Raw genomic sequence first — 9,894 nt, forward strand, 5'->3', positions numbered from 1 at the left:
ACAGTGCCTAACAATAAGTGCTCAATAATTGTTCATGTAATATAACACAACTTTGTGCTATTTTTTTCCAATTACCTTCCAAGGAAAGTAGATCCAGTTATATAAAGAGCTTCTGGTCTGCTGCATACCTTGATAGTTTTGGGTAAGCAAATTTGGGATTAGAGATGGAGAGAACTGAATTCCTCTGACCACCCCTTCCCTTTCACTATCCTCCTTTGTTTCATTGGTTTTTGTAGCATTTATCACTACCTATTGTGGGTTGAATTGTGTACCCTCAAAATATATGTTGAAATCTGTGTTAGTTTCCTAGGGCTGCCGTAACAAATACCACAGACTGGGTGGCTTAAACAATAGGAATTTATTTCTTCACAGTTCTGGAGGCTAGAAGTCAAAGATAAAGGTGTAGACAGGGTTGGTTTCTTCTGATGACTTTCTCCTTGGATTGTAGATGGCCTTCTTCTTCCTGTGTCTTCACATGGTCTTCCCTCTGTTTGTGTCTGCACCCTAATCTCCTCTTCTTATAAGGACACCAGTTCTATTGGATTAGGGCCCACCCCAGTGACCTCATTTAACCTTAATCACCTCTTTAAAGGCCCTGTCTCCAAATACAGTCACATTCTGAGGTACTGGGGTTAGGACTTTGACATATGAATTTTAGGGGCACACATGTAGGGAAGGAGGCCATGTGAAGATGGAGGCAGAGATTATAGTTACACTGCCACAAAGCAAGGAATGGCAAGGATTGCTGGCCGCCACCAAAAGCTAGAAGAAGCAAGGAGGGATTCTTTCTTAGAGTTTTCAGACGGAGCATGGCCTTGCCAACATCTTGATTTCAGACTTCTAGTTCTCTCCAAAACTGTGAGAGAATAAGTTTCTGTTGTTTTAAACCACCCATTCTGTGGTACTTTGTTACGGCAGCTCTGGATAACGAATACACTACCTGACATTATATGTTTGTTAGTTGTCTTCCATATCCCTCATTAGAATGTAAGTTCCGCGAGGGCAGGGACTTGCCTGTCTTGGTCACTGGTGTATTGCCAGCATAATGGAAATTTATTGAATGAATGAATGAGGGCAATCTTGAAGGGAGGGGGTGAGAAACAGAGATGGGAAAAGGAAAAATGGGAGGAAGGCATTGAAAAGGCAAATGATCATGGGTCTCAAACATACTAATCTACTACTAAGTGAACTTCTGGTGGGAGCTGGTAAAGGGGTTACTCCTGTCCAGTTTGATGTGGCAAGAGACAAAATATGGAAATTGGGGCCAGAGGAGCCCTGGGAGCTTAAACCCCTAGTGAGCATAAATTGAGGGGATTTCGTTGGACTCTCTTGGTTCATGGAAACAGCAGGTTCCAAGCCAATTACACCTAGGTCCCCAAGGAGCAATGAGGCCAGCTGACATCTGGTTTACAGTTAAGATATGTAGCCTCCCAGATTCATCCTCCACGTCTCCTACATTCTCCCATATTTGTCTCTTTATCAATTTCTTCTGAGTTTGGGGAAAATTTCTCAAACTCCTGTTCTAAATCTCTAGTTTAGTTTTCCACAGTAGCCCACTTGGCTGAAGTAAATTTTTCATCTGAAAGCAATCTTTCCTGACCTTAGGTGGTTCTGTTGTTAGAAATGAAATGTCATTTCAATTTTTATTATAAATCCAAATGACAGATTTTTATATTGTTCTCCTTTATTTTTTAAAAAAATGTCCTTAATTTTTTTAGTTCTGAGTCCTCAGAGGATCTCCATATTTTGAACTATTCTCTCTCTCTCTTTTTCTCCATCAAGTTTTTTCTGTTTGTTCTTCTTGATATCTATGCTTAACCATTGCTGGGATTGACATGCCAGAGACTGTGTAGGTCCCAGTTTAAATATTTTAATCCAAGACACAAGGAAAAGTTTATATTTTCTCTGCTTTTACTTTGATAAATAGGGGTTTCATTTGACTGGAAGGAATAGAACGAGTGTTTTTTAAAGGAGACAGACATGGGGCAGGAAAGTGAACTGCAGGGCCAGGTTTTTTCTCTTCCGTGTTTGTTGTAGCAAATGGTGAGTCCTGCCTCATTTCTTCCAAGATCATGATTGTCCTTGTTAACAGGGTGCTAGGGCAATGCCCTTGCTTTTCTGAGCCCCTTTGTCTCACCAAGCCGACCCTGGCAGTGATGTCCACTAGTCTCTCTCTGCCCCATGTACAAGTAGTTGTGTACTTCCGGAAATGTTTGAGTTTTCTCTTTCCCATGTAGTTCATAGCTTACCTGTTCCTATTTAGAGCTGTTCTGACCTTGGGAGCTTCTGTGAAATCTCATCCATTATTCCCCATTTGTTGGCCCGCTGGTAAATCCTTTCCTTAATCCAGTCCTATCTACACAACATGCCACCCAGGGTTGATATAGATTTTCCCATATTTTCTATTTCTTTGGTTATTATAATGGGAATTTTGGAGAGAAAGAATTTAATTGCATGGGATCAAGTTGCCATCTTGAAACGAAAGGAGAAAATGATATGGTAGCTGGAGATTTTACAGAGGAGGTGGGCCTTAGATGGTGGAAGGGGCACACATCATCTGTGGTTAGAAAGTTCTGGGTTTTAATCCCAGCTTGACCTCTTTCTGGCTATGTGACCTTGGCTATTTGACCTCTCAGTGTCAAACTCTCTTTCTTACATCTCTGTGATCTACAGGAATGCAAAGCATTTGTATGGGTGGAAAGGAGGAGGGAGGGCGTAAGATGCTGAAAGCAAGAACAAGGGCACAAATATTGGAACCAGGGTGATCTGTAGGGATAAGAACAAGCTGAGATAGTGCAGATGTTGCAGTTGCCTATTGTACAGCCATTCCCTCTTCTTCCTGGCTGGAAGAGCCCAATTTTTTCAGGTGTCTGCTTTCCTTTATACGGCTGTGGTTGTCCCTCTCCTCTTGCCAAGCTTGGGCATCGGCATGTGATGTTGTAGCCAGGGAGTCATGAGGGGACATTGTGGGGACTTCTGGAAAAGCTATTCTCATTGTTGAAAAGAGAACAAGAGGCAGAAATGCCTTCTCTTCTTGCACCAGACACTGTTGCATGCGATGTCTTGAGCACAGGAGAGTGATTCTGAGGTCAAGCTCCCTGCTGAGGATGGGCTGATGGGCCTGGAATGTCAGAGAGGAGAGGAAGAAACCAGAGTGCTTGAAAATGTTGTGAAGACGCTGAATTAATCAATTCTGTAATTTCTGTCTCTCCAAACTTCTTCAACTAATAAAGCCAATGGAACTGTGTGGATTTTCTTTTTTTACTTGTAACCCAAAGCATGCAAAATGATACAACAGAGACCAGTGTCTATTTGGCTGGACTGGAAAATTAATGTGGCTAGGTCAGGAGGAATGCCATTAAGAGCTTTGAAAACCAGATAGAAGAGGTGAAGTTTGGTGTGGTTGATGACAGGGAGCTGCAGAAAACTTTTGAAGAAACTGATCTTAATGAATGTAGCATTTAGATAAGATTTATTTGAGAATGATATGATGGCTAAAATAATGAAGGAAAGAGTCTGGATTTAAGAAGACCAGCTAAAAAATTTGGCAGTGGTCCAAGTATGAAACAATGGGCACTGGCCCAGAATCTTGTATTAGGGGAAATTACTGTGTACTTTTGGTTTAGTTTTTCCTTCTTTTCTCTTTTCTCCTATAAGGCCTGGTGGAGAAGAACTTCGTGTTATTGAGACAGGATGCATATCATTTGGGCAAAGTCTTCAATATAAAAGATGTTATCAAGGAGCAGGTTGCTGGCTTATCAAGAAGAAGAATGAATGCCCAGGAAGTGGGATATAGAGGATCAAAGAAGAATTCTTTTTGAGATGCCAACAGCGCTATCCCTACCAGTTCTGTGGGCTGCACTCACTGAGATGGCAAAACCAAAGAGGAAGGAGAAATCGTTGCTTCCTAACGGCACTTGGGAGCATCCAGCAGCACACAACATCTGCTTCTTAGCTTGAGAAGCCTCTAAGGTTGGAAAATCTATTCTGTTGTAGACTTTGGACAGCTCCATATATTCCTCCCTGTGTGATATTCATTTATGAAGAAAACATATTTCTATTTAATTCTTAGCTTAATATGAAAATCTGTAAAATAGAGTCATATATTCATGTCCCACACTAAGCTAATCTGATATTTGAACATTTGGATTAAGATAAAATAGTGTTTTCATTATAAAAATGTTCACTGTTTACTTTAAATAGTAACTTTTTCTGGTGTACATTAAAATATAATTAAATTCTCAGTTGACTTCACTAGCAACATGTCTATTTTGTAAAGTAAACTCCAACTGCAAAGAAAGTTATTTTCATGCTTGCTAAAGACACATTGTTCTAAATAATGATTACAATGGAGAAATTAGAAGACACACACAGCTTTTACCCAGCAGGGAGTGTATTTTGAGACTCAATAAATTTAAGATAATCAGATTTTTAAAAAAGCACAATTTCTTCTCTGTATACAGTTGTATCAGTTAGGGATTGCATTTGGCAGAAAATCCCAGAAACACTGACAAACAGTGGTTTAAACAATTAATGGGATTATTTGTCTAATGCCTCAAAAGTCTGGGAGAAAGCAGCTTAAGGATACCATCAAGGAATAAAATTCTTTCTCTCTTCCTGCTGTACTGTCTCACCACTGGCGTTTTCACTTGAGTACTACGTAAGATCCAGAAAAGAGGCAGAAGGAAGAGGGAAAGGAGCACTACTTGACTTTTACTTGTGTTTCGTTGGACAGAACTGAGTCACCTGGCCACCCCTTGATGTGAGGGAGTCTGAGAAGTGACCTTTCAGCTGTCCTGACTTTATAGTAAAGGAAGACAAGTAAGAAAGGGTTGGAATTATACTGAGCTGGACAATTTACAGGATATGCTTCAATAATGTTTGTTACTTTGAGAGAAGACATATGAAGAATGTCATATGAAGACAACTGAAATTTCAGATGGCAGACTGTCTAGGTTTTGACACAGTGCACTTAAAATATACTTAAATGGTATATTAATCTGGCGTTGATAAATAAAACAGAGCCATTCTAAATAATTTGGGAGTGAAGTGGTTTAATGTAGCTTTAAAAGAGCTTAGATGAATGTTGAGAAACTGTGAGAACAAAGGTCAGGAAAGCTGCAGCCTCCAGGAGGCCAAGGAAGCAGATCTTAGAGACCTCAACTGGAAGCACTGAAGTGAATTATTCTCAAAAGCTTTTTGGGTAACTGGTGTGATTCTCAAAGTCTCTGAGAAGCTTTCACCTGTTGTGTCCAGCATGAGGGCAGGCACATCGTTGGGGCTCAAAAACAGCTTGTTGCTTCCTGTTCAATAGATATTGAATTAATAAAAATACTTTGGCTGTTGAAACCCACATACCAGGGTTGAAATCCACATTTGAGTCCAGACATACCCAGTATGTGGATGCGAGTTCAGTCAGGAAAACAGAAATCACTCCAGGTATTTCAAATAGAGGGCAATCAATACAAGGAATTGGTTACACGGGTGGTGGAAGAGCTGAGAAGCCAAACGGGACTGTGAAGCAACACAGAAATGAGCAACATTAGGAAGCTGCTACCACCCCTTGAATGTAAGGCAACGGGAATCGGGAGTGTTATCAGAGCACAGAAGCTGAGGTCCCCGACAGGAGCTAGGAGGGAAGAGTTTTCCAGTGGAGCCAGAGCCATGAAGACAGAGTTGCTGCCCTGCAGCCAAGAGAGAGTTGAGCAGAAGTACCCTGGCTTCTCCCTTTCTCCTACCCTCCAGTCTTCTGCCTGTGCCTCCCATTGGCTGAAGCAAGCCAGAGGCCAGTTGACTGCAGAGATTGGTCTGCAGGGGTCAGCCTCTCTGCAATATAGAGCATAGCAGGGCAAGTACGAGAAACGGATCTGAGGGCAATTAGCAAATGACCGGCACAGTCTGTGTGTGTGTGTGTGTGTGTGTGTATGATGCTTGAGGATAGAGAAGGATCTCAAAGGGGTCTATGTGAACTGGCATCATCCTTGGTGCTTCAACATGCCCTTTGTATTTTGCAGAATTCTGGGGACCTAAACTTTGACCTACCAGGGCCATGTACTGGCAGCTTTGTGGCTTGGCTGTCGCCCCTGCTAAGTCCATGCTATTTTCATTTTGCCCTTCTGGCAGGTTAAAACAGCCAGGCTCTGATATGATCAATACTTGGCAAGAGTACAGTCATGCTGAGTTTTTTGGTCCAGTTTGAGTTTCTTAAAAATTAGAAGAAAAGTGGGATAATTTGCAGGGATGAGGAAGGATATTTAAGATTTAGAGATGATGACTATTGCAGTTTCCTTTAAGAAATTCCAAGATTGATTTAAAAGTTTTAATACTGGTTAGGGAACAGGTCCTTAGTTTAAGAGTTATTTGATGTATTGAAGAATTTATTATACACTTTATAACACTGTCCTAAGTTTACTCGGGAATTTAGAGGCTAGAACACTATATGTGGGAAAGTTGATATCTGTGGCCATGAAAAGAGTTTCCTACTGTTTTTCATCATTTATTTTAACATCTGTAACTGGCAAAGTGATTTTATTGATTGTCTTCATGCTAGATTGTCTAAAGGCAGCAATACCTGGTTTTCCTGGTGAGCATTCTTAATGTTCAGCTTGTCTTTGGGACATGTATGGAATGTGAAAGTGGAATGTTGAGCCTTGTTGGTAAGTTAATTCATTTACAACATATTGCAAACCTGCACACTCAAATTCAGCTTTAAACATGTATCTGTACATTTGACAAACTCATAAAAATTGCCTCTAGTGGATTATGCTAAGTGAGATAAGTCAGATAGAGAAAGACAAATACTGAATGGTCTCACTTATATGTAGAATATAAAAAAGCTGAACTCGTAAAAACAGAGAGTAGGATGGTGGTTACCAACGGCTGAGGGTGGGGATGGAGAAATTGGGGAGATGTTGTTTAAGGGTACAAACTTGCAACTAGTAGATAAATAAGTCCTGGAGATCTAATGCACAGCATAGAGATTATAGACAACAATACTGTATTATAAACTTCAAAGTTGCTGTGAGACTAGATCTTAAATGTTCCCACCACAAAAAGGAAATGATAATTATGTGATGTGATAGAGGTGTTAGCTAATGCTATGGTGGTAATCACATTGCAATATATAAATGTATCAAATCAACACATTGTGCCCCTTAAACTTACACAATGTTGTATGTCAATTCTATCTCAATTTCAAAAAATAGCATATAGTGGATAATGTCAGTGCTGTATCCAGATTGCCCAAAAAATCTTCTAATCATTTAACTTCCAACCACCAGCACCTGTGGCTCATTCTCTACGGAATGCCTCCACTTTTGCCCCTCACATGCAGAGAGATGGAACTGCCTGGGCATTGATGTTTCCCTGGGGTGGTTCTTACCTGATTGAGCTAGAGTTTGAAAGGTCCAGCTCCCATATCTCTCCAGTCAGGGCAACTCGGAGGAGAAACTTAAACTCCAGAGCACCCCTGCAGGATCAGACTGAAGCGACACTCTATGGAACTATGCTGGAGACCACCTCCTTGCTTGGCTTTGGAATTCTGATCACTGTGTGACAAATTACTACAAAACTTAGCATCTTAAAACAAAAATGTTTTAACACAATTTCTGAGGGTCAGGAATCTGGGAAAGGCTTAGCTGGGTGGTTCTGGCTCAGAGTCTCTCATGAAGTTGTGGTTGAGCTGTCAGCTGGGGCTGCAGTCATCTGAAGCTGGAGAATCTGCTTCCAAGCTCACTCACGTGATCATTGGCTGGAGACCTCAAGACCTTGCCATATGGGCTGTTATACAGGGCTGCTTGAGTTTCTCCAAGACGTGACAGCTGGATCCTTCCAGAGCTAGTGAGAGAGAGAGAAAGAGAAAGAACCCAAGACAAAAGCAGCAGTCTTTTATAACTTAATTTTAGAAATGACATACCATCACCTTTGTTGTCTGTTGCACACAGAGACTAGCCCTGGTGCATTGTGGGAAAGGACTACACAAGGGTGTGAATACCAGGAGGTGGGAACCACTGGGGGCCATCTTGAGGACTAACTCTCACAGTTTCTCTTCCTTTCCTGTTCCCTGCTTCCTCCTCTCCTTGACTGGTTTTCCATGGCAGGACTGCCTTAATAAATTACTTGTACACTAATTCTTGTCTTAGGATCTGCTTCTGGGGAGCCTGGCCTAAACTCATGCTATGTCTTTGTCTAAAACATGGGTCAGCAAACTAGTCTGTGGGCCAAATCTAGCTTGTAGGCTCTTTTTGTACAGTGTGCAAGCTAAGAATGGTTTTTGTATTTTTAAATGATTGAAAAAATCAGAATAATAATTTTTCATAATATATGAAAAAATATGAAATTCAAATTTCCATGTCCATAAATAAAGTTTTATTGGAACGTATTTCTTTCTGTATTGCCTATGGCTGCTTTCACAGTACAATAGCAGAGTTAAGTAGTTGTGGCAACAGCCACATGGCCTGCAAGGCATTAAATATTTACTCTCTTGTCCTTTACAGAAAAAGTTTGCTGACCACTGGTGTAAAATGAACCAGCTTTGTGTGGTTTATGTTCTGAGCGTTTTCAAGGCTTTGGCACCACTAGCCTGCCTGCCCATCAGTCCCTAAGTCTGTTCAATATCCTATGTCACTCTTAACTCTTTCCCGTGTCGTTTTGTCACTCTAGGTAGAAATAAAAGTGAATTATGTAGGATTTTCCAGTACCACTCTTCTGTAAGACAAGGGAGGGGCTGTAATTTTCTGCAGTGGGAGTCTGGCAGAAGAAACCAAGTTCTTGCTTGGTCCTATGTTGTGTGCCAGTTGTTAAAACCCTAAACGACTGTGGCTTGATTCTCAGAAGAGGGAATTTTTTTTTATTACATTAAGTAAGAATTTCTGATAACTTGGAGAGCAGCCCTTCAAATATCTTGGATGCTTTATTAACACCCAACCATTTCATGTCCTGAAATTTACTTATAAAAGCAGGTAGAATTTGATTATTGTTGACCTCGGGGGATTATAGTGATGATGAGATGTAATTCTATAACAAAGTTTTTCTTTGCGTAGCAGGATTATATAAAGGGGGTAGATTAGTCAACCAAAAATGCTTTATAATTTAAATAAAATGTTCATTCTTATTCATTCCCTCATTATTTTAACCCAGGCTTCTGAGGCAGGCGAGGTAGATTCAATTCCTGTTTTACTGATAAGGAAATGGATAAAATGATAGATTCAAAGTTAGCTAATTACATAGTGGTGAAGCTGGAGTGAGAATCCAGGCCTCTTGACTTCTAATCCAGTGTTCTTTCCACTAAACTACTTGACTATTTACTGTGTGCCGAGCATTGTATGAAGCACAGTGGGAACTTACAGTGAAATAATACTTACAATAGTACTTATATTTAAATGCCACTTTAAACTCCCCCCTCCCACAAACATTTATTTTCTCCGCTGAAATTAGTATATATTAGATTACTCTTGTTCATGCTGTCTTGTTTAGTAGCTGTCAAGTGAATTTCTATGCACTTGAATTTTACATTATAATCGATGTAACGCAATTGGTATCTAGAGGGAAAACCTTTCATCTATTAACTCCTCCTTTATTGGTTCCATGTTCCCTAAGAAATAGAGCTAAAGCAAGAAAGCCTTTGTAATTTTAGGCTTTGACTAATAACTCTATATGCAAAGGATGTTTTAGACCTTTTTTAAGTTAAAATGGGGAAACAACTTCTTGGTTTGACAAGTCATATGGGTTTTAAAAGGATGAGAAACAGCAGTTTTAGTGATACTGGGAAAAGAGTGTTTCACGAGAGAGCCTCAGGGTAGAAGCTGGCCTAATTTACCTAACTGGCAAATATGGAAAACAACTTAAGGAATTTATCTCTGTAATTTATCTTACCATTTTTTTTTTTGTGAGGAA

General features: G+C 40.3%; 1 long non-coding RNA gene across 1 annotated transcript in view; it reads left to right on the forward strand.

Annotated features, from left to right (window-relative positions):
• LOC131400832 (uncharacterized) overlaps positions 1-4,254 on the forward strand; it is a 92,133-nt gene extending 87,879 nt beyond the window's left edge. Inside the window, exon 4 of the long non-coding RNA XR_009217467.1 lies at positions 3,658-4,254. This is a non-coding gene — a long non-coding RNA (uncharacterized LOC131400832). The remainder of the gene's footprint in view (positions 1-3,657) is intronic.
• Positions 4,255-9,894: the final 5,640 nt, after the last annotated feature.

This window comes from Diceros bicornis, chromosome X, assembly GCF_020826845.1.
Source record: "Diceros bicornis minor isolate mBicDic1 chromosome X, mDicBic1.mat.cur, whole genome shotgun sequence".
NCBI classification, from domain to species: Eukaryota; Metazoa; Chordata; class Mammalia; order Perissodactyla; family Rhinocerotidae; genus Diceros; species Diceros bicornis.